General features: G+C 36.8%; 1 protein-coding gene across 3 annotated transcripts in view; it reads left to right on the plus strand.

The window, feature by feature from the left end:
- ASPP (Ankyrin-repeat, SH3-domain, and Proline-rich-region containing Protein) overlaps window positions 1–26,886 on the plus strand; it is a 302,304-nt gene that overhangs the window by 116,471 nt on the left and 158,947 nt on the right. The gene's annotated exons all lie outside the window — the stretch shown is intronic.

The raw sequence follows: 26,886 nt of genomic DNA on the forward strand, positions 1-26,886 counted from the left end.
GCGAGGTGATTACGTAAAACGTTGCAGCGACAGCAACGCAACAGCAGTGGCAATCCGATAGTTCATTTGCTGTCTCTCTTCTTCTTCTACTTATTTTGCTTTGTGGCTATTGTTGTCTCTCTCTAGCTGGACGTTTGACAGCAATGATCGCGAGATTTACGCCTGTCGCAAGTTTGTCGCGAGATACGTAATCACCCCGCCGATAAGGCTTTTCCAACTGCCCTGCCATGTTTGGAATGTTGGCAGATCGCAGGAAAATTGGCTCGTCTATCAGTACTTTAAACAATCCTAACAACAAATGATACACGTTAATGACATCACGCTGATATCTAGTAACGACGTACCAAGGAATGATTTGTTTGATCGTGACTCGACGATTTAGTTTCAATACGAAAGTTATTGCCCGCATATTTATTTGAATACGTGGGCGCTTGCACAACGGTTGCTATTATCTGATCACCTATATAGACTATAGGTGAGACTAGGGTGCAATAAACTCTACTGACTCATACAGATAAGTATTTTAATCTATCCATTATTAACAGAACAGACTGCATGTGTCCACTGTAAAACAGTGAATATAGGCTTTTCTGAGAGCGCGTCATCACACAGTAGGTACACACTTCGCCTACTTGTTCCAACAACATGCAAGTACTCCCGCCACCTTCTTTAACTCATAGGACCGCGGATATTTAAATCTATTTACATATTATATGTATAAAAGGAAAAGCTGACTGACTGACTGACTAATCTATCAACGTACACCTCAATCACCTCAATCTATCAACGTACTGGACGAATCGGGCTGAAATTTGGCATGCAGATAGCTAATATGACGTAGACATCCGCTAAGAAAGGATTTTTGAAAATACAACCCCTAAGTAGATCAAATAGGGATTTAAAATGTGTGTCCACGCGGACGAAGTCGCGGGAGTGAGCTAGTCAATACATATTATAAAAAGAAAAGTCCTGAATTACTCCTTGACTGACTTATCAACGTCCAGCCCAAACCTTTGAACCTAGAAAGCTGACATTTTGCATGGAACATTCTTTTATAACGTGGACAAGGACTACGGCCGAATTTTTAGAAATTTCCACGGTATAGAGAATAAAAAGGATTTAATTGAGTATATTATTCTCGCTGAGCGAAGCCGCGGGCGGTCGTTAGTATCTACTAGGTAGTTTCTAAATTGTTCAAGTTCTTAGAGAAAAATAAGATGCTGGTTGACAAAACTATGGAATAATATACTTATTATGGTTGCCAATTTTTTCGCATCATCCTACGAATATTATAAATGCGAGTGTGTTTGTTTGTCGGTTTGTCTATTAATCCCTCCGCAACGGAGCAACGGATCGATGTGATTTTGTGCATGAATAAATAAATGACCTGGAGAGTGATATTAGCTACTTCTTAGCCCATAACTAAGAGTTGCCGCGGGATTTTAAACCTAAATCCATGCTGATGAATTCGCGGATATCATCTAGAATTCAATAAACATTAAATAGCTACTAACTAAATGCACGTACCTACTGTTTACTTGGCTACGCTAATGCCGGCACAAGCTTTCCTATTATATTCTAATCACCTATAAAAGTAAACGCCAAATGTAATAGGGTGCATTGAACTCTACCTACTCATATACGAGTGAATAAATCAAGAAGGTAATTGTTGCATGTTAGATCACGTCCTCAGAATTGATACAACAAGGTACATGGGTGCAGCCAACTTTATTGCCTTCATTTCAGCAATAAATTTTAAAAATAAACTTTTCGCGAATTGGTAGACTTTACAGTTCACACTCCTTTGAAAACACTACAGAAAACTCTCACTCAATAATAATATCTAGAAGCTTTAGCCGTAACAGTTAAAGGTGTGTTTTTAGTCTAAATTTCTTAGTTAAATTAATAAATACTTACATACCTACATTGAATTATTAATGCCTACATAATTAATAATTAGTGAAATTATTACATGTATCTTAATTCCACGCTGGCTGTCCAGCGTGGAAATGCAGACAGTATTCTTGGCACCATTCCTCGCGGGCATGATTTGTATAATATATAGTAATTACATGAGGCTAGTTTTAATTTTTTTTTGTAATATTGTCATACAACCTTTAAAAAATTTACGATACATATACATGAGATACTTCTTTACGTCTTACATCCTGGAGTTTTTGATTTCGAAAATCTACGCAGGCAAATCGCGGGCAAAAGCTAGTAAAACAGTACCATAATCTTTTATTTTTATTGAGATTTGCTTGACTTGCATTTGACGACAATTTATAGCCTCAATAGCTCAACGGTTAACAACTTAGGCACATCATTTCCTCAAGGTTGTTACACGAATAAACCATTTCAATTGATTTCTCTGGTAACATCGTTTTAAGGTAATTTTATTGTCTTAAATTAACTGAAGATACAATTCACCTTAAGAGACATAGCAGGAAATCTGCAATTGTATTGTAAGTACTACTTGATGGAAACAAGAACAGTGAACAATTGTTTTCTATTAAAGGCTCATGAATTCCAAATATTAACAAGCGATTGTTAACATTTTCATGTGCTAATAATAAAATGCTACTTATTGTAACAAATGCAATAAATTATCTAGATCTATAGGTACTATTATTATACAGAGGTAAACTTTGTAAGTTTGCAAGTAGGGGGTAATCTTCGGGAACTAATGATCTGATTCTGAATTTTTTCATTGATATAATGTATACATTTACCTACATTGTCCCCGAGAGGCTGTAGATTACATTATTAGGCGGACGAAGTCGCGGGAAAATACTAGTATTTAATACTGAGATACTTCTTTTGGGAAATTCTGTTTATATCTCTGGCGTAGCGATGGCGGTGGCCTTATGTGCAGTGCCAGTCGGTCGCGAGTTCAATTATTTAGAGCCTCAAGAATTCCGAAAGATCGGCGGTTAAAATACCTACTCCTAGCATAAGCTTCACGCTTAGTTGGAGGGGAAAGGGGAATATTAGTGATGTAAATATGGCTAATATCTAAATATATGAAAGGAAAAGGTGACTGACTGACTGACTGATCTATCAACGCACAGCTCAAACTACTGGACGGATCGGGCTGAAATTTATCATGCAGATAGCTTTTATTACGATAGATATGAGATAGATAGACATATGATAATAAAAGCTATTATGACGTAGCCATCCGCTAGGAAAGGATTTTTGAAAATTTAACCCCTAAGGGGGTGAAACAGGGGGTTGAAATGTAGAGATAAGCTAGTCTATATATATAAAAGGAAAAGGTGACTGACTGACTGACTGATTGACTGACTGATCTATCAACGCACAGCTCAAACTACTGGATGGATCGGGCTGAAATTTGGCATGCAGATAGCTATTATGACGTAGGCATCCGCTAAGAAAGGATTTTTGAAAATTCAACTCCTAAGGGGGTGAAATAGGGGTTTGAAATTTTGTAGTCCACGCGGACGAAGTCGCGAGCATAAGCTAGTTCTTTTATAAATTTAATAAAATATTCAATTGTATGGGAATTTAATACAATTTTTTGCTATCAAACACTAGACCCCCAATCAGGAGACCGATGTTGTAACTGCTAAGCTATCACTGCATCCAATGTCCTATCCCTGCTTCTGAAAAATATAGAGTCAATCATAGTAATGGTTTCATCCCCACCTTTGGTCTTCTCGTTCGCTTCCTGTTAGACGTTCACCTTTCAATCATACTTAAATACGTATTACGTATACCTACCTACCAAAGCAAAAAGTTGTAAATACATTTAGCGTAAAAGGCATTGTTTTTGTATCTCACAGCAAAGGCAGGCCCCATGGTTGTGCAACACACGAACTGGCAGACAACGTTTCACTTTTTACATATCAAGGGCCGGTACAGCATAGCCAGCGTGAGAGAAAGGCTTCCGGCGTTTCTTATGAACCGGTTTTGATATTCTACTCCCCGCGCCTCCGCGAAATGATACGAGCCCGGGTGAAATGCGGAATGCTGAATGGCCTTTTATTTTACTGAACGCAAAAAATTACGATTTCTAAGGAATAAGCTGAAGGATAGATTCAATAAACAGATTGTAGAGGTTGCGAGAAGTGTTTGGATTCGAAAGATTGATAAAGGAATGAGATAGCATCAACATCATCAACATTTAAAAAGAGAAAAAAAAGAGGAGTTTATTGGTAGCGCGCTCCGTACAAACGTTGTTTGGCTCTCATTAGAATAGTTAATATTCAAAGTATTTAAGTACAAAACATTGAACCCCTGTAACTTTGAAACTAGATATTTTTTTGGAAATCTGGGAAAGCGTGGATAGATAGGTATTAGTTTCTAGAACATGTCTGCAAAATTTCATTGAGTTTGATTAATTTATTTATTCAAATGAGAGCTAAATTACGTTTGTATGAAAAGCAATGACGAGCGCACTAGGAAAACTTCTCTTAACTTATCTTTATCTTTATTAATGAGCATGGTTCCCTTCTCAGTATGAGAGGCCAATGCAGATGCAGTTCTGGATTGGCAGACTTCACATAACTTTAAGAACTTTATGGAGAACTCTCTTGCTCAGGTTTCTATACAATGTTTTCCTTCACCGATAAAGCAAGAGATGCTTAATTGCTTAAAACGATCACATAACTTTCAGACCAGTCATTTTAGTTTAGAGACTGAGACAACATAAATAGAACATAACAACTAAAAAGTCTATGAGAGAATTGAGAACATATTAATTCGGTTGTAGCTTCTACACTAAAATAAAACGACAAACGACAAAGTATTGCTATCCCTTTAACAATGCTCTCCGCGAAAAAGCATCGCATAACGTGGCATAACTTTTAGACCTGTCAATTAAATTTAGAAATCTGTATAATTAGTATTATTATCTCACTAAATTCACTTAGGAATACGATAGAATGGAATGGACTTACGACATAATTATGGTACCGAAGGTACTTCAGAAATTCAGGCGGCCGAAATTTTGGAGTCTGACCTAGATCTTAATAGCACGTACTAATTGCGTTATGAATATTTGAGGGCGTTTAGCTTTACGGAGTGCTCCAATGTTTTAAGATTGCTTAACAAAAGCGCTTATGCAGCAGCTTTGCATTAATATACTAGCTTAGCGTAATACAGCAGAGCTAAGTACATAGTGTTTAATGGTTTATTCAGTTGTGAAGAAATTCATAGCACCGAGCACACTGCATTAAATTACCTCAGTATATAATATTCAAAATTCAGTTTGGTAGTGGATAGGTAGCTTAAAAACACTTAATTTAAAATCCATATAATATTAAATAAAAAGTACTGTCCTGACTGACTGACTGGACTCACCGATCAGTCATAATTTTTCAAGTTATATTTATGAAGCTGAATTTTGGATTTTGGTTAAAAATGAACAAATGCTTGTTTCACGATTTTCAAAAATTTGTATACCCCCTTGGTAAAATAGGGGGTGAAAATTCGTATGAAAATCCATTATTTTTCAAGTTATTTCTATAAAAATTGGGATTGAACATGTAGTCCGGCTCGCACTTGACCGATTTTTACAATGTGTCGAGTGGGGCCCCCACACGTGTAGTTTTCTTTCCTTTTCGATAAGTGCCTCAGGGGATCAGTGTTGATATGATGAATCGGAATGTCTCCTTTCATTCCAGCGTCGACCGCCGCCATTACATTTATCTATCTTCGTCTCATGTCACGTACGGATATTAAGTTTCATCACTGTTTCTATTGGTAATAAACTGCGAAAATATTGCTTATTTTAGAAAGACCTTTTTTCTAAAGAAAAAGCTTTTCTTGGGAACTATTTATATTAGAAATAGGTAAGTACAAATAATAATTTGAAGATTTGAAGTATGTATGTACTAGTAACAAAATCGTCCCTGTTCTAACACCACGTATAAGTTCACTTTTGGCGATTTCAAAATTTCAAAGCTATTCGCTAGAGATTCGAGAGACGCGTCGATTCAGCCAGTCAGAAACAAGAAATGTCCAACAGAAACTCTTAAAGAAAAAAAAAACTGTACGGTTTCCATAACGACAAAAACCGCTGGAAGCAGCGTTTTTTCGCTCCCCTGTAAAGTTGCTAATTTTTACTTACGTGGTGTTAGATTAGAACTAAAACGATGAAAATATGAACTTTCAGCTCTTGGCTATGCCAGTAGTGTTTTTTTTTTTTTTTTATTCAGATACAAGTTAGCCCTTGACTGCAATCTCACCTGGTGGTAAGTGATGATGCAGTCTAAGATGATAGCGGGCTAACCTGGTAGGGGTACGGCAGTTTTTTATTAAACCCATACCCCTTTGGTTTCTACACGGCATCGTACCGGAACGCTAAATCGCTTGGCGGCACGGCTTTGCCGGTAGGGTGGTAACTAGCCACGGCCGAAGCCTCCCACCAGACATTTTCATAGGTCATGTCACAGTAGGTACTGATGTATTTCTATGTAATCAACTTTAAAAAACCGGCCAAGTGCGAGTCAGACTCGCGCACTGAGGGTTCCGTACTACAATCGTATTTTATCGACATTTTGCACGATAAATCAAAAACCATTAAGCCTAAAAAAATATAAATCTGTTTTAGAATGTACAAGTAAAGCCCTTTCATAATATGATACCCCACTGGGTATAGTAATCTTACTTTGAAAGTTAAAAATAGCAATATTGTTCCTGAACACATTTTATTTTTTTCTTGTGATGTAATCACAAATTCACGGTATTCAGACCTACCTTCCTGCCAAATTTCATGGTTCTAGGTCAACGGGAAGTACCCTGTAGGTTTCTTGACAGATAGACAGACGACAAAGTGATCCTATAAGGGTTCCATTTTTCCTTTTGAGGTTCGGATCCCTAAAAATGAGAAAGATTTTTAAATATAGGTTTGTATTCTTTTATTAGTGTAAAACCTTGTAAAACCTTTTCATTTGAATATCCATAGATCATGGGCTAGCTTTGTAATTCCCTTATGGTAAGATGTTTTGTGGATGTCTACCCATCAACCTTTCAGTAGTTAGTCTATCGCACAAACCTCCGCTATTAAAGAGTACCCTAAGGTCAAGTGTTCACTGGCAAGTTTTCTTGCAAAAGAATTGTCATGTCAATCTAAATTTCTGCAAGTTTTGTGTTTACACAGTTTTAATAGAACTAATTTTTGCAAAAAAACTTGTTATAAGTTGTAATACAAAGAACTATTATAATATACGGATGCGTTTATCGAGCCCTAGGAGCCGCTACGCTGTCAACGCTGTCTTCACGCGCAGCGCCACCTCGTTTGTAAATTACAAAAGTTCGGTACAATATTATAAAGTAGGAAACAAGGAACATGTTGGAAAAGACGCGTTGCTTCGTTTTGACTATACGCTTATATGCCTAAGGGCCTTTTCACATTGTATACAGTTGCTCTGTAAACGGCGCGGATGAGGACGGGCGATACACAGTCATGACACGGTCGCCGTGCATTGTGAAAGCTGTCATTATATCTCCTACAATACTATTACTACCCACTAGATTACACTAGACTACTATTCTAGGTGTTGCCACTAGATTACAACATGGGGTTATTCAAGGGGCGGACCAACAAATTCCTGAAAGGACGGCAACGCATCGGTGGTTCCTCTGGTGCTGCAAATGTTCATGGGCGGGGGTAATCACGTTAATACCCATGTGATCCACCTGCTGTTGCAGCTGCTCGTTTGCTATGCTTGCTACACGCCACGGTAACCGAGCCGTGATCGTGTGCATGTGAAAAGAGGCTTAGCCTTATCATAAAGCTTTTTGATATGGAAGTATTAATTTTCTATAAAAAACTTTAATACACAACCCATAGATTAATTATTGGTTTCGCTACGCTCTACACAACCCTAGTCCCAACAAACACTAGAAAACACCTTCATTTGTCCCTAGGAGCTTTAACAACCACTCCGTACCTACTCATCACTCGTTAGATGCTAAACGCGAGCCCGGAGGCTGAGAAACAATCTACGAAGCTCCTCCAAAGCTCACAATACAGTAGCTATCGACTATTCAATCAATGCCTCGAGGACGTCAATTGTTTACTCGGCTCTTCAGTACAGCGCTATATCCAATATCTGTTTCACGCAGAACCTTACCATGTAGTAAAAGATAACATTGTTAAAATAAACAACTTTGCAGTTTCATAACTCTAGTGAATCATAGAGTTTAAAAAATGGTCAAGTGCGAGACGGAATCGCACACGAAAGGTTCCGTACTTACTAACGCACAAGAAATAGCACTTTTGCTCCCACAGCTAGCCCACCGTGCACTCTTAACCTCGTGCAAGTTAAGGACCAGACAGACAGACAACGAAGTGATCCTATAAGGGTCCCTTTTTTTCCTTTTGAAGTACAAAACCTTAAATTTAACGATCGATGTAACAGTTAATAATTAACGAAAGGTCATCATCATCAACCGATAGCAGCCCATTTTACTGAATATTGGTCTCCTCTCAGAATGAGAAGGGTGCAGTTTATAAATACTCCACCATGCTGGCCAAGTACGGACTGGCAGACTTCACAAAATTTTGAGAACATTCTTAAAGCAAGTGATATATTGTATTTCCTTAAAAATTAGTACTTAGCCAACCGTCCAACATGCAAAACTTGTTATTTTTCGAAACATTGTCAAGACATATACCACACTGTTTCTAATACGAATGGAATGCCTTTCTGGCGTTTGTGTTGCAAAGAGTTCAGTACCTTCAGGGCAAGAGTGAATAAATCATTTCTTCCATTAAGTATGATTGTCCTCAAGCGCAAGCCTATATAGTAAATTAAAAAAAAACACCAGAGAGGTAATTATAATTTCCTCAGCGTTTCTTTCTACGTAAAAATAAAACTTACCCAAAATTAAAATAAAGTGTTTGGCGGCTGCTGAACTCGCGTGTTAGTCGGAGTTTAGAACTATTTTCTCTACCATCCACATCTAGAAATACCAACAAACTATAAATAGAAATACCTTCATGTTTTAGATGTAGCTATTGCCTACTCAATCAATGTTTCGACGTCGTCAGTTGTTTACTTGGCTGCTCTTAGTCAATACGATGTTATTTTCGATATCCGTTTCGCTCGAGATCTCGCCAAATATACCTTGTGTTAGTCTAGGCCTTAGCTCAACACTTCAATGAATATATGTACCAAAGTTTCCTTATAATATCTGTGGTTTTCTACACGAGGAAAAGCTCCAGCTTCTCTTTCTGTATCGTATTCCTCATTGTTGAGAGTTGTGACCACCTTTCTATTAATCAAAATAATGTTACGGGACGCGACGGCTTAAAATGTTTTAAAAGAAACCGCCGAGCTTCTTGCTGGTTCTTCTCGGTAGGAAAGGTATTCCGAACGAGTGGTAGATGCATCTGACGATTCAAAAATACTTTTAAAAGTTTAATTTAATAAAAAAAAAATCCGAGGCACGTAGAAACATACGGGCCGAGTTCGGTCACCCATCCAGATACTGACTTCTCGTCAACGTTGCTTAACAAGCGTGAAATGATATGCGCTATCACAACTAGGCCACGAGTTCCTAAAGTGCTGGCACAAGTTACTAAAAATACAAATCATAGGTTTCTATATTCAGTTAACCTAAATAAGAAGTGTGCCAATAGGTTCGCTAAGATTTATCCTTTGAGCTTAAGATTTCTGTGATAAAATGGCATTTCTAAACTCAGTAGATTCATAATCTTATTACAGCGAAATATTGTAAGAGGATTTAAGAGAATGCATAAATAAGTTGTTACTTAAATTAAAATACACGTTTGAGTTGCCTTGATGTTGCCTTATCAACATACAATGATTGTTTTACGACACCTCCTATTGTCTTGGGATTAACATAATATTTATTTTAAAATGATTTAACATTGGACAGGCACTATCAGTATTACGTATATTCTTTGGAGTGAATGTATTACTTAAGTATTTTTTATGAAAACTTTTAGTAAGTATATTTTAGTATTGAAATTAGTACATGTGAGTGAAGCACGAAGAAAATATGGCAATACATTAAAATATAAATCTTGTAACTAAAATTGAAATGGCGTTGCTTATATTGCAGTCACTGTTCTATAGATAACACCATACTTAGGTATAGTTTCTGTAAAAAGTAACTTTACAGCTCTTGTTCTCTATCTTTTTATAAACCTAGATGCTCGTCTGCAAATTGTATCATAAAACGCGATGATGCAAGATTCTTGTCTAAACACAGAGTACCCTAAGATTAAGCTCCGCGCTGCGGTTTATTCAAACATCGCTTTCATTACAGGCGATTAAGTTAACGACTGATGGTCCAAACGTGTGTAATCTAGTAATTCTAGTGCGGATATAAACGATCCGGTGTCTTTACAGCACGCCCACTTTGCCGCTCGCCCATGATCAGTGCTAAAGCGCCATTAGGACAGTGGTATAAATCACAGGATTTTTGCGACAAAACCTCTCTGTAATCTTTGAAGACAGACTATTTGCTACTCTTACATTTATCACATCCCGGTTTTTACCCGTAAACTAAGCTAAGCTAAGTCAACTTTTACTTCTCCAATCTCTCTTTTATCAGCTCCTTTGAATCACAGTGTTAATAAAGATTTTAAAATATTTAAATAGAGATGTGTCAGTAACTTAATAATCTCCCTTTATTTTTGACTAACTAGATGATGCCCTTGACTTTATCTGTGTAGATTTAGGTTTTTAAATATTCCATGGGAATTTTTATTAACGGGAAAAAGTAGCCTTCTCGGGGATGCCAGCTAAATCATTACCAATTTTCGTTAACATCAGTTAAACGGATAGACCGTGAATACATAAATACAGGCAGAGACAATTTCACATTTATAATATTAGAACGGATACTCTCTCTGCATCGTATTTTCTGGGGATGATAATGGATGGGATTTTTGATTCCTATATGTATATCCCATAGATCGTCGAGCTTTTGGGGCTATGCAATGCAATTACTATAAGTAAATACTTGCTAAGTTTCAAGTAGGTATCTATCCTGAATTTAAAAAAAATCGAGAAATGTGATGGTACCATTGCCGTTTTTTTAAACAGCGAAGCAGAATTCTATGAATACCAATGGGTATTATTATTATTCCATTGACTGGTCAGTGAGCAAGATAGTGGCATTGATGTGATACCCGTCAGTATCAACAACACCGGCGCATTGAATATTTATACATCTTTCATTCCTTCTCAATGCCAGCATGAATCAAACAAACTGGTTGGGGCTTTTTAAATAAAGTACTAGGATTATCCTGCAACGTCTACTTCGAGAACAAAATGGTTTTTTATCAAGAAGTAGGTAGGTGGACTTGCGAAATGTGAATATAATACAATCTGCTAGTACATAGTGGATTAATTTGGTAGGATTAGATGTTTGGTGAAGTTAAGTTAGTAATAAGTACTAACATAGGCTAAGTGATTGTTTTGTACAAAAACACAAATATGGGTTATGTTATGTCTGAAATAAAGGTTTATTTATTATTTATTTAATATCACAGACAATAGGTACTTTTGGAAAATTACCTATGACCTTCGAGTCTACAAGTTATGTCAGACCATACCACCTCGCTTGGATTAATTAGGCAGGCGTGCAATTCCTTAATATCCAAACCCTAACCCTATGTCGTCACATTATATTATTTGCTTCGTTTATTCCGTTCAGCTGTTAGGTAATAACATCGCACCGCTTCTAAAATCCGAGAAATCCAGGGTTGGAAAATCGAGTAAAAAAACTGCATAGTTTACAGCTATATTTATTACATTCTTCTCCTTCATTAATTCGTTCATTAGATACTTTTAAATTTAATAACAGTTTTAAAAGAGGCCGCGACTTCGTCCGCGTGGATTTAGCTTTTTCAAAATCCCGTCGGAATTCTTTGATTTTCCGGGATAAAAAGAAGCCTATCTATTAATCAAGGTTTTAATCTATCCCCATTCCAAATTTTCCAAGTGAACTTTGCATGAAAGAGTAACAAACGTACACACACACACATACATACACACAAACTTTCGCCTTTATATTATTAGTGTGATGAGATAAGATTTTTAGCTAATTTTTAAATTTAATAAGAGTTATAATTGTGATATATACCTATACTTTATGATTTATGACGAATACGTCAAGCCGATTCTGCTGACGGCTGCAGTTTTCCTCAAGATAAATTGCTTTATATACAAGCACGCGTCTTGCGCCGCCTTGTAGAGATAGTCTATGTGGCGCAAAAAATATATCTAAAGTATGCCTTTTAATCATCACTCCATATTTATGAGGAGCTCGCTCGCTTGGCGACATTCTTCACTGTGCAGCGCCGAAGTACGCCTGTGGAAACTTATAATTACATTGAAAAACGAAGCAATAAAAAATATTTTTATAGCTTGTGATCACTTGTGATTTGTTATGAAACGGACAAGATGTTATTATACACGAGGGACAGGGTAGCCCTTATGATTAATTGCAAAACTGACTGAAGAAGGAAGATATCAATTATTTAATACTTATTAATTTGGGGTACTATCATACCGCAATTCGCAATAAGGACTTATCAAGAATTGCACCCAATATTCTGTGCCCATACGTAGTCGAACATTGCACGAACATGTAGGTACTGAGTGATTTGTTTCGTCGTTTATAATTAGACCCGCTAGGATATAGAATGCACGTCTCGCTTCAGTTTTCCTCTCCACTTTTACCTTCAAGTCAAGAGTGAATAGTCATCTAGGCAAACGCGCTCTATAGTATCATCATCATGACTTGCTTGTCACTTGCCAAGCTTGATCTATTATAAATTAAAAAAAAACTTATTCAGTGTTCCAATCCTTTAACCAAAAGATGGCGTTTTAGATATGTAGCAAAGAACTCCTCAACTGAGAGTTGCCATTAAGAAAATCACTCGCGTCCAGCAAAAATAGTGTATGAGTCCGAACGAAACGTTTTGTACTAAAAAATTAAGTGTGTGTACAAACTTCAAAAAATTCCTTCTTAGCGAGACACTTCCGAAAAAGGAAGATGCTATATTTTGATTTTATCTTCCCAGCGGTTTAAAGTGGTGGTTTTAAACCGGAATATGAATCGGCAACCTTTAGTAACAGGAACAATATCAGTTAGGGTATCTCGCCCACGTAATAGATTGTACCATCGTAAAATCAATTTGACATTTGGAAAACAACTCGTTCCTCGTGTCAAGGTTTTGAACGTAACGATTTTTAATTGTATGTTAAAGCTTCGCATTCCGGAACAGAGAACAGGTCTACGAATTTTTCTCGTTTACCATTCTGGTTAGTGACGCGACAGGTTGAGTTAACTCGTTATCAGTATCGATTCTTCACTGTAACTACCTACCAGTTATTCGTATTCGAATGCCCATCGAGATAAACATAAGCCTGCATCAATATGAACTCGAGTCGGTGGATGACACCCAAGGCAAGTTACAACGAAGACGACTCGTGTCTGAGTACTTAGAGATAAGCCCCCAGTCGAGAACACTTGCTACAGTGCTACAGTATTTTCGTCTTGCTATTTTCTAATAATTCATGTATGTACCTATGTAAGTAGGTAGTCATATTTGTTGAAAAACTTTGGAAAGTCACGTTGTTTAAAAATTTAATTTAATTACTGTATTAAACGGGCAACTTAGTCGATTCTATTGAGAGATCGAGAGGACATCTTTACATCACTAAATCTAGTGATAGGAAAAAAATCCAATACCTATGTCGAATAGTATCACCAAGTGTGTTTTATGAAAAAGGACACATTTTGAAATTAACTTAAGAAACTACCTAATTGTAATATCGTTCGTATCGTTTCAGCCGGTTGAGCGAAAAAGCTGTATTAATCATTCCTATATTCCATCGATATAAATGACAAGATATGGTCAAGCGAACAAAATTTTTCACGGTTTAGAAACCAAATAAATCAGCGCCGCCTCTTAGAAGATACTAATGAACGACCCGCTTGAAATCCAGACGTCACTGAGGTTGCATTGATGCATAAGCACAAATGAGTCGGTGCCATTTTGTTTGTTGAATAACCCTATCCATACGAAGTAATATATAAGTCAATGCTATATTCTCAATTGTTTCGATTGGTTGGATTTGTGGTATTCTTGCTTTAACAGTGCATTTTTGATTTTAAACTATACTGAAAGAGTGTCAGCCAATCAAAGATGACTGTGATCATTAATCACATTCTTGACTTCGAAAACGATATTTTTGATTGAGCCAATGAACGTATTTCAAAAATGTACCTAAATAGGTATTAACTTGGAGTAGCGTATAGTTTCATGCATTTAGTGATATCTTATACTGATCCAATGTTTAGTCCTCAGTTATAAATTAAAGCCTTTTAATTTTTGTGTCCTTAAATTCGCTTGTTGCATGGTAACACTACTAAAAACTAAAGGCAAAAAATTCGGACGAACCAATTTATCTGCCCATGCAAACACGTTTACACGCGAGTTTTTCTAGCCCTGCAACGATGCGTAAGCGCTGCTCGCCGAACTAGAAATAGCCTTTGTTATCTTTTACAGCACAAAATTCGCTTTAAATTCTGTTTCGATATAATTAGCAGGTAGCGAATGATTTAAATGTAGCCGATCGAGTATGATCTCTAATTTTTAGGGTTCCGTACCTTAAAAGGAAAAACGGAACCCTTATAGGATCACTTTGCTTTGTTGTCTGTCTGTCTGTCGGTCTGTCAAGAAACCTACAGGGTACTTCCCGTTGACCTAGAATCCTATAGACCTATTTACGAGGTCAAGGGTTCGTTACCGGGCAACGCACCTCTAACTTTTCGGAGTCATCTGTTTCAAGTAATAAAACATGCTTCAACAGTGAGGGAAAACATCGTGAAAACAACCTGTGTACCTGAGAGTTCTTCATAATGTTCTCAAAGGTGTGTGAAGTCGGCCAATCCACACTGGTCCAGCGCGGCCTAAACTCTTCTCATTGTGAAATGAGACCCGTGCTCATTAGTGATTCCGCGATGGGTTGATCATGCTGATCATCATCATCATCAACCGATAGACGTCCACTGCTGGACATAGGTCTCTTATAGGGACGCGCCACAGTCTTGCACCGCCCACCGCCTGAATCCCTGAAGCGGCACCCTGCGACTCATCTGATGTCGTCCGTCCACTTAGTGGGAGGTCTTCCAACACTGCGTCTTCCGGTGCGATGTCTATCGGTTTACGGTGTACGAACTATGTGCCCTGCCCATTGCCACTTCAGCTAAGATCATGATGATGATGCGGATAAAATATTTGGGTTTCAATTAGGTATAGATATAATCATTTCCGTAAACAGCCGATTAGTTTCACAAAACAGCTAGTGGGTGGCCAATAGTGATATATCAGAGGCCAAACAGAATTATGTATCTACATGGAAGGGAGCTAACACCCACTCGGGGTATACGTCTTGTCTGAAGTGATTCATGTGACAGGACCAACGTGACTGGACGTGCGTGAAGGGGGTTTAATAAGCGGTTATACATACAGCATTCATCTTGAAAAGGTATTTTGACAGCCATCTGTTAGGTATTAGAAGTATTCAGCGTAACAATTTATTCAGAAGATAATAAATTCATCATCATCATCATCTAATCATTGCCGGCGCACTACTGAGCACCCGTCTCCTCTTATAATGAGAAAGATTTAGGCCATAGCCCACCATGATGGCCCAGTGCGGTTTGGCAGACACTTGTTTAACGGTGAAAGAAAACATCGTGAGGAAACCTGTATGCCCAAGTGTTCTCCAAAATGTTTTCAAAGTTATGTAAAGTCTACTAATCTGCACTTCGTCAGCAAGCCGGCGATGGTTTGAGAATCGAGATGATGATGTATCTCATCATAATAATTATGCGTGCTTCCAGAATTAGAATTTGTTATAAGACATTCGAGTAGGGCCGTATCTATAATTCCATCAAACCAGTTTCTAAAATAATGAACTCGTATCTCCTAAAGTGGTACAATAATACGATGTGACCGTCAAAGAGGCTTAGAGGGATTAAATTATAGATTGATACTCGGAGATTTGATAGAGTACTGTTTCCGTCATCTCAGTCAATTAATTTGTGATATTTACACACTGATTTATTAAAGTTTTTTTATTAGTGTCATACTTTGCATGTTAGTTCCATACCCAAACGGTAAAACGGAGCCCTATTAATGTCACTCTGCTGTGACAAATCTGATATTTGGTGCAGACGTCCGCGTCGTCCCAAAACCGAATAGGTATTGAATTAGAAATTCAATTAATTTTTCTTTCAGCGGGCTCCATACATGAAGAAACCTGCCAAGTGCGAGTCAGCCCGCGCAACGAGGGTTCCGACAGTCATATTTTTTCGACATTTTGCACGATTATTCAAAAACTATGACGCATAAATATAAATAAAAATCTATTTTAGAATGCACAGGTGAAGACCTATTCATATGATACCCAACTTGGTATAGTTCTTATTTTGAAAATTTAAAGTACTAATTATTAGTTTATGACCACAATTTAATTTTTTTTGTGTGATATAACCAAAAATTTACGGTTTTCAGATTTTTCCCCTTATGTCTGCTTTAAGACCTACCAAATTTACCTGCCAAATTTCATGATTCTAGGTCAACGGGAAGTAGGTACCCTGTAGGTTTCTTGACAGACCGACAGACAGACAGATAGACAACAAAGTGATCCTATAAGGGTTCCGTTTTTCCTTTTGAGGTACGGAACCCTAAAAAATTAAGAAATGGGGGCTGTCAAAGTTGTCGTTTTAGACCATTTTGTTACGGGGTCTATCTCAAAAACTAAACCAGTTAGGTATATACCATACACCACCCAAAGGAATGAAAAAAAGTGTTCCGAACCAGCGGTAGATGAATTGGACGATTCAAAAGTACTTGAAGTTTAATTGAATAAAAAATATTGCTATTGTAATCTAAAAGTATGTTTTTCACAATTATATACGGAACCTAAAAAAGCGAGACACGACTCGCACTTGCCTAGTTTTTATTCGTTTTAGTACCTACTGAATGGATGGGTACCTATCTTGACTATTCTATAGCTGTTGTGTTTTACAAATTTAACTGCTTGCTAATAGATTGGCCGAAACCTTCCCCGTGCAGCACCAAAATGTCGTGAAATACTCCAACATTCAAGCTTGTAAATCCTTCGAGACTCCTGCTCCTCACTCCACCCCTCACAGTAGGTATACGAAAGCACAGAGGACGCTCCGAAATACCAACTTTTATTAAATTTCTCAGCTCTTGGATGTCGCATCTTAATAAAACATACCACAGTGTGTTCTGAAGAAAAGAATTTATACTGTTTTCAATCGTAACTTTACTAACTCTAACTTTCACATTTTTAATCACTTTGAACAATAACTAATTTTTTAAAGTTATACTGTGCCATAGCTGTATTCAGTATGCATAGATAATAATATGTCTGTTTGTTTCACTACGTTTTGCTCGTGATGTCGTCCACGCGAATTTTGATTTTTAAAAGATTTTTTAGGCATACAAGCATTCTTAGATCTCGCGGTATAAGTTTTCTGCAAAATTTGATTGGTAGCAACTTATTAATAACCGGCCAAGTGCGAGTCAGGCTCGCGCAACGAGGGTTCCGTACTACAGTCATATTTTTTCGACATTTTGCACGATAACTCAAAAACTATGACGCATAAAAATAAATAAAAATCTGTTTTAGAATGTACAGGTGAAGACCTTTCATATGTACCTAGTTATCTTACTTCGAAAATTGAAAACACTAATTATTATTAGTTCATAACCACAATTTTTTTTTGTGTGATGTAACCACAAATTCACGGTTTTCAGATTTTTCCCCGAATGTCTGCTATAAGACCTACCTACCTGCCAAATTTCATTATTCTAGGTCAACAGGAAGTACCCTGCAAGTTTCTTGACAGACCAACAGACAGACCGACAGACCGACAGACAGACAGACAACAAAGTGATCCTATAAGGGCTCCGTTTTTCCTTTTGAGGTACGGAACCCTAAAAATTGCTAACAACAACCGTGCTCAAAAAATCAGTCATTTGAAAACTTAATTAACTAAGTAGTTAGCGCATGTTCATTAAAGCAAATAAAATTTGTGATTTTTACTTGCGCTCTTAATTAATGTAGATATTATGTATGTATGCAGAAAATTGAATAACGGTGTATTTATTTTCATAAAGCAAATTTAAATTGAATGCAAAAATTAGTGTGGCGCACACAATATGCTAAGAGTGAAACTGCTCATAATTTCTGAAAAAGTTCCAACCCACAATCAAGTAAGACTGGCTTGCTATAGCACAGGTAATCCTAAATTAAAGATTACTTATTCATTTTATTTATCAAGTTAATATTGAGACATTGTGAATAATTTAATTACTAACAGGGCGATTATGGTAAAAAGACAGGTGGCATCATGATAGAAATTGGTTACTTGGATTTTGGGTTGGAACGTTTTTCAGAAAATACGTCCAACTAGGCTAGGGGCTTCTAGCCTTTAATTTACGACCACAATCAGACTTGAATTGACAACGTGGTAAAAAAGCTGCGAGAAAACGTTGTCGCACTGATTCACAAGTACACTTCTGTGATGGAAGTAAAAAATTACGACTGAAATTACATGCCGTGCAGCAGAAGTACGGTAGAACGTCACACTAAAGCGGGTACGGTTTCTTTAGAAGGCACTACATGACGCACACAATAGGTAGTGCGATTTCAAGAAAGGTGTTACTGAATGCGTTAAATTTATGAAACTTTTTTTTAATGAATTTAAATATAAAAATAAAGTTATTTAATAGGAAGATACAAAAAACAAAAATACCAAACTTATTCTAGAACATAAAAATTACAAATCGAAAATATCATCTAAACCACCGCAACGAGGCAGGGTGCCCAGAACGCTGGCAGCGTTACCTCGTTGAATGGCCAGACTAATATGCTGACCGAGGTAACTGCCAGCCCTCCGGTCAGCATATTAGTAAAATAAAATAAATAAAAATGTTATAAAATAAATCAAGATGTTATATTAAAAATAAAACATCTTGATTCCTTAATACTATGGCAAATAATAAAAAATACACCTTATTACTACCAGTGATCTCTTCCTGGTAACCCATACTTAGAACTTCTAGAACTGTAAGACGGGGAGTTGCTATGAAACTATACATACATAGGTATGACATAAACATACACTCTAATAGGTACATACCATAACAAATATAATATATACGCACATATATATATTAAATATATATTATGTATCTAATATATGTGTATGAATATTTTTTTAAAGAGCAATCGTCAAGATTCTTGCTAGTTCTTCTCAATAAGAAGAGTAGGTAATCCTAACCAGCGGCGAATTCATTTAACTATTCAAAAGTAAAAGTTTATTTTAATAAAAGCAGTTTCTATTCTATTTAGTTATTTTAATCAACAAACTGTTTCTAGTTTGAGTTACATAAATTAGGAGGTAAAATTGTCTTTCCGTGCGTGTAGCTACTGTGCTACGGTCCAGCGCAGCGTTGTCGTGTGGCAAACCCGGCAAACCCGGCAAACCGAATATTCTGTCGAGTACTCATTGTAAATTGAAAATAGCCGAGCGAAGATAAGGAGAGCAAAGTTTACTGTTTTAGAATATTGTGAGGAAAATCTTACTTAATGTTAATGTTAAAGTTGGATGTTTGTTACTCCTTCATCCCACAAATAAACTGATTTGGCTCGGAGTGAAAATAGCCTGAATTATTATGCATACTATTTAATGAGACCAATATGCACAAAATAGGCAATGTGTATACTTGCATCGTATAACTACATACATATTTTGAAGACGAAAGAAAGAAAAAGAAAGAAAACTTTTTTATCTGATCAGTACAATACACCTTAAAACTACTTTAATAAATGTGCTGAAGACAGCACAGATGAAGGCAGTGATAATTCAGCTTGGAACAAAACATTCAAAACCACGCACACACGGTAGGTTTCACCTTCACTTGTCATCTACACTATGTTATAAAGAGGTAAAGTTTGTATCTTGTCAGTAAGGGCGTAATCTCCAAAACTTCCATCCGATTTCAAAAATTCATTCACGTGTCGATAGCTTGTAAAATTAACAAGTTTTTGAATCCAATAATAGTAGGTAATACAGCTATGCTCGACCCTAGTGCTACATATTAAGTCAAGTCGAGAGCTCACTCACTCTAGTTCACTCTGACATAACTTTCAAACTCAAACCACTAGCAAAAAAGTTGCTTGATTTAATTACTATTCCTTAGAAATTATCGTTTGTACCTACTTTGTAAAGTTAGTTAAAATAAAGAATAAGATGTTTTAAACAAAGCGGTGAGTATGGTAGAGTTTTAGATTTAAACCTCCTGAAAGTCCTCGTCTAAACTGTATTATTAATTGAGTTTACTCTGTAAATGTAGTTAATGAAGTTTATAATTACGTTTCAGATTTTGTTTTACAAAATTATTTGTAGAATAAATTGAGTTAACTTTATCCTTTCGGTCTGCTAATTATAAATCACTGTTAATTTAAGGCTAGGCAGTGCCTGTAGTAATTTTTTTTTTAAATTTAAACTTTACTTCGGCCTATTCTAATTAAATTCTATATTAAAATCTACATCATTACCCAATTATAAATATGCGAAAGTGGTTTATCCGTTTGTTGGTTTGTCCTTCAATCACGCCGCAATTGAGCAACGGATCGACGTGATATTTTGTATCATATAATTTAAGTCCTGGAGACTGGCTACTTTATACCCCAGAAAATCAGGAGGTCGCATGGCATTTTCAAAAACCTTAATCCACGCGGACGAAATTGCGGGCATCAGGTAGTCTTTCATAATAACCTTTGGTTTTAGCATAAAATATGGTCCTCCTAGTATTCTGAAAGCATCGTTAGTTTGAAAATTTATATTTTAATATAATTTGACTAACTTTTGCCACTTTGTCTCGTTTAACTGAAGCTATAATGTTTCGTATTCTACTCAACTTATTTTAGATCTACTTATTATTCTAGGTGAATTTCCCCGGCTTTGAACGGGTTGTTTACTCATTCTACGCTCTGTAGACTAAATATTGGGAATTTGTTCTAACTTATAAGTATAAATCCATACTAATATATAATCCATAATAATAAGTGTGTCTGTCTGCCCATGCTGGGAATCGAACCCGTCACCTCCCACTTATAAAACCAAAGCGCTCACCACTGCGCCAGGGAGGTCGTCGAAAATCTTTTTATTCTAATCCTAATGCTAATCCTAATAATATTATAAGTGTGAAAGTGTGGATATTTGGATGTTTGTTACTAAATTACGCAAAAACGCCTTAACGGATTTGGATGAAATTTGGAATGGAGATAGATTATATTATATATACCCTGGATTAACACATAGACTACTTTTTATCCCGGAAAATCAAAGAGTTCCTGCGGGATTTTGAAAAGTGTAAATCCACGCAGACGAAGTCGCGGGCATCAGCTAGTATTTCTATAAAATTCTCTGTAACTATCTCAAGCACGGAACTCTGTTCCGTGATCTCAAATAAGTATCTGTTTTCATAAAATTCTAACGTTTCAAAAATTCCTACCCCCGCCTCCACCCTCCCCGACATTTTTATGTTCGCTTAATAGCGACTAAACAAACACTGTCCAATGTCCGTTAGCATTCGGCCAACGTTTGCACTGATGACGCAAGTGCGGCGATCACGTACTCCTAATCCATTATCTTTGGGGTCACTTACCGTTTCAAGTTGCAGATTGACATATTGACATTTTATGTAACAATGATATCGCATCGCTTTCGAAACTTTCGCCATCAATTAAGCTCAGTTCACACTACGGAATATAAATTATATTATAGTCAATCTGTCAATAAATTATATAATGGTCAAGTAGACATTCAAGGTTACAATAATTTCCATTGGGCTAAAAATTGGTAAGAATGATGGGAACATGAATATAAATCGATAGGGACTTTCATTTCATTTATTGGGTTGGTCAAATATTGGTGTTTCCAACATTCTTACTAATTTTTAGACCTATGCGAATTATTGTAACCTTGATATGAATGTCCATTTTGACCGGACTATAATATTATTTATGTCCCGTAGTGTGAAATGAGCTTTAGAGGCTACCGTTTTCAGTTCTTTCTCTACTCACGTTTCTGTTGCGCAAGTCGTTATGAGGTATTGTTTTACTATCTTACCATTGTTCAGTAGACTACATTAGATCGTGTATTGTGTGTACGCACGAGCTATGTCTCATAAATCATTGCTACCAGTCACGAATCTATTCTCTTCTGTAATCTATAAATAGTCTACAATAAATATCATCATCATCATCATCATCATCAGCCTGTGGACATCCACTGTTGGACATAGGCCTTCCCTAAAGAGTGCCACCACACCCGGTCCTCAGCCTTCCTCATCCAGCCACTTCCCGCCAGCCTCTTTATATCGTCGGTCCATCGTGCTGGAGGGCGTCCCACACTACGCTTGTTTAAACGCGGTCTCCACTCAAGGACTTTCCGGCTCCAACGGCCATCGCCTCTACGACAGGCATGACCTGCCCACTGCCACTTCTGCTTGCTAATAATTTGGGCTATGTCAGTGACCCTGGTTCTCCTGCGGATCTCCTCATTTCGGATTTTATCCCTCAGGGAAACTCCTAACATCGCTGAGCGACTTTGAAACAGTATTTTTTGACAATAAATATAATCAATACTAATTATAATAAAAAGAGATTTTGTAAGTTTGGATGTAGGGAGTAATCTTCGAAACTAATAATCCGATTCTGAAAATTGTTTCACTGATAGATAGATAGAACATTATCCTCGATTGCTAGGTATAGGCTGTAAATTATCTAATTACATGGAGCTGGTATGAAACAAAGTAGAAATTCGTGTTTCTTATAACTTCTAAACATTATAATGGATTTCAATTTTCAATGTGGTTTTTATTTCAATTAATTCACAAAAAAAACCGGCTAAATGCGAGTCAGGCTCGCGCAACGAGGGTTCCGTCGTATTTTTTCGACATTTTGCACGATACTTCAAAAACTATGATGCATAACTAACATCTACCAAATTTCATGATTCTAGGTCAACGGGAAGTACCCTGTAGGTTTCTTGACAGACCGACAGACCGACAGACAGACAGACAGACAATAAAGTGATCCTATAAGGGTTCCGTTTTTCCTTTTGAGGTACGGAACCCTAAAGAACTGCAAAAACACAGATGAAGTCGAAAGCAACTGATATAAAAGTTTATTTATTTATTTACACTTTATTGCACACAACACAAAGTAAACATTGAAAAAACACAATACAGGATCTTAATCTAATAGCTGTAGCATGCAAAGGCGGCCTTATCGCTAAAGTTCTACAAATCCTAAAATTATGTTCAATGCCTGTTCTGTAGTTGCCTCGTTATATCTGGCTTTGAAGATAACAGACGCCGGTGAAGTTTGACAGTTTTGTTTAGTAACATAATGTTACGACTTCGTAGCGACTCCGTACCTATTTACTTTTGCGCTAATCTGTAAACTATTTAATAAATGGGGGCCTAGAGATAGTAAACCGAAATTAATTTCGTACTTAGACATCTTAGTTAAGGATCATTTAATTTTACTGACGAGAACTCAAAGAGATTTTAGCCAAAACAGCTTTTCTTAAAAAATTACCTAGTGCTATAAGAAATGACAACTTGGATGGCGATGGTATGCGAGTAGGTACCTAATGTATCGTTGCTTTTGCTATCCAAGTAGGTTATCCAATAAAAAAACCGGCCAAGTGCGAGTCAGGCTCGCGCAATGAGGGTTCCGTACTACAGTCGTATTTTTTCGACATTTTGCAGGATAATTCAAAAACTATGATACATAAAAATAAATATAAATCTGTTTTAGAATGCACAGGTGAAGACCTTTCATATGATACCCCACTTGATATAGTTATCTTACTTCGAAAATTGAAAATACTAATTATTAGTTAATGACCACAATTTAATTTTTTTTGTGACTAATAGTACAAATTCACGGTTTTCAGATTTTTCCCATAATGTCAGCTATAAGATCTACGTACCTGCCAAATTTCATGATTCTAGGTCAACGGGAAGTACCCTGTAGGTTTCTTGACAGACCGACAGACAGACAACAAAGTGATCCTATAAGGGTTCCGTTTTTTCTTTTGAGGTACGGAACCCTAAAAACATGACTGATTTATCAACGCACAGCTCAAACTACTGGACGGATCGGGCCGGGCATGCAGATAGCTATTATGACGCAGACATCCGCTAAGAAAGGGGTTTTAAAAATTCAACCCCCAAGGGAGTAAAATAGGGGTTTGTAATTCGTGTAGTCTACGCGGATCAAGTCGTGGGCATAAGCTAGTTATATAAAAAAGAAATATTATGTGTAATTGTTTTATATAATATAACATTTTCGATTGGCCACAGTCACATTATCCTGCAAATAACTCAATTTGTGCTGCGAAATGCACGGGATTAACTCTCGTTTAGTAGCAGAGAAAACCTGATTTTAGATGTGAAATTGGTTCAGACAATTATGGCATTTGTATTACTTGGTAATAGGAGTCGTTTTCCTGTGAATATAATTTATTATCTATACTAACTTGAGTGTTAACTACTCTATTATGGTTTGTAATAAGCCTCTTATCTACAGTTTTAATTAGCTGCTTTAAATTGGTTGCGGTTTTTACTTGGGCATTGTTTTGGGTTCATTATGCTTTTATTTTAATAATAGGTAGGCATTAGATAGCAATTTTCTTATAGGTACATGGTATAGTATTGAAAATTAAATATTGCAACCGCTAACAATCTTGCTGGTTGCCGCTAGTTAAGCTAGTTTGCCGTTGGATACCGCATTCCGAACCAGTGCAGTGGTAGATTCACTTAGCGATTCAAAAGTCCATGCAAAAGTTAATTTGAATATATTTTTTTTCTTTTTCTTCTTCAGACAAGAGCAGTACAAAATCTGCCCATGCGCAGACACGTGCCCTCTAATTTCGTCCAGAGGCCCTTTTTACATGACACCAACTGATATATATTTTTTAAATATACTAATTAGCTGCTTTGCATTCAACGGCTGAAAAGCGTTGATTGAATTCTGACTCAATTATCCGATACTTGCATTACAGACTCGATCGAAGGAATAAAAATCCATCTGAATTGTTTTGCTTGTATGACACAAATGAATTAATTAATATTGCAATGAACTGGGAATAATCTATCCTATAAAAGGCTTCCCTAAAAGTCTAAAGGTCTATAAACGTCTCTCGCAGGAGAGAGTGGTAATTAATAAGCCCCTTGTCTTCAACTTTTTGATCCCAAATAAAACATCTTTATATTCATTAGAGATCGTTTGATGCTTCGCTTCCGTGGGAATTTCGAAAAATGTAGCCTCATATACATATACATTGAAACAGAAACCTCTGTGCAATTTTTCAGCTTTCTAGGTCCAAGGGTTTGAATTGGATAGCGAGTGAATCAGAATTTTCTTTTTATAACCCTGAAAATGTGATTGAATAATACCTTTTTCTAAGTATCCACTGTGGTATCCACGTACATAAAATATTTATGAAATAGGTATAGTTACGTACTATATTTTATACAAAAAAGCTTTTAGCCGCAACTCTACCGCAAAGCAACACCAAGTCGGGCGTGTCTCGACTCGCGATACCGGCACGCTATTTTAAATATTAATATAAATCCGTAATATTAGCTCATAATGTGGTATATCAAATATATTAACACATCTCGTAGTGCTACCACATAATATTATATCAAAATTTCTTAGGTAGGTACGGTCAATCAAACTATCAAAACGATGAATCAGACATAGGTACAATACGCGGCAGAAAGTAATGTACATCGACCTTTAGAAGGAGATAGCAGATTTGTAGAGCCTTGTCTCTGTCGTTTAATTCAATTTTAATTTAATTTATTTTATTTTATAGAGACAAACAAGACCGTCGTTGAGACCGACAAAACGTCATATGGATATAAGTGACAGAGACAACGCTCTACAAAGCCAAAATTTCATTCTAAAGGCCGATGTACATCTCTTTCTGCCGCGTACTGTAGCTCGTAACGATTTAGACTTGAACTTGTATCTTTCGAGATAAACGAATAAGTTACAGGGAATATCGTATAGTACTAGGCGTGCCTTTTAAGTTCTGTCGTTTCCATATTTCCCGGCAATTTTGAATTTGGAACTGTTTTATATTCGAATTTGTTTAAATTTTGAATCTCAAAACAGTTGAAAGTATTTTTTTTTTTTTTTTTATTCAGATACAAGTTAGCCCTTGACTGCAATCTCACCTGGTGGTAAGTGATGATGCAGTCTAAGATGATAGCGGGCTAACCTGGAAGGGGTATGGCAGTTTTTGTTAAACCCATACCCCTTTGGTTTCTACACGGCATCGTACCGGAACGCTAAATCGCTTGGCGGCACGGCTTTGCGCTCACCACTGCGCCAGGGAGGTCGTCAAATTTATAACAATTTATTTACAATATTAGGATTAATGCTATTGTTAAGTCACAGCGTCGATTCGAATCTGTCAGGTTACGTACGAAAATGAATCTTTCTAAGGAAAATGTTCGTGCAATAATTTTCTACAACTTTAGAAAAGGCCTGACACGGCTTCAGTGTTTCAAAGAGCTAACATCTGTGTTCAGTGATGAAGCCCCATGTCTGCGGACTGTCGAACGCTGACATTTAGAATTCCAGCGTGGACATACTAGTGTTAGTGACAAATCTCGCGAAGAGCGCCCAAAATCCGCCTTCACTGAAGATAACATCATTGCTGTGAGACAACTAATTCTCGAAGATCGTCATGTGACGTATCGAGAGATAGAGGCTCTATTAGGCATCTCAGGGA

This window comes from Maniola hyperantus, chromosome 16 (genome assembly GCF_902806685.2).
Source record: "Maniola hyperantus chromosome 16, iAphHyp1.2, whole genome shotgun sequence".
NCBI classification, from domain to species: Eukaryota; Metazoa; Arthropoda; class Insecta; order Lepidoptera; family Nymphalidae; genus Maniola; species Maniola hyperantus.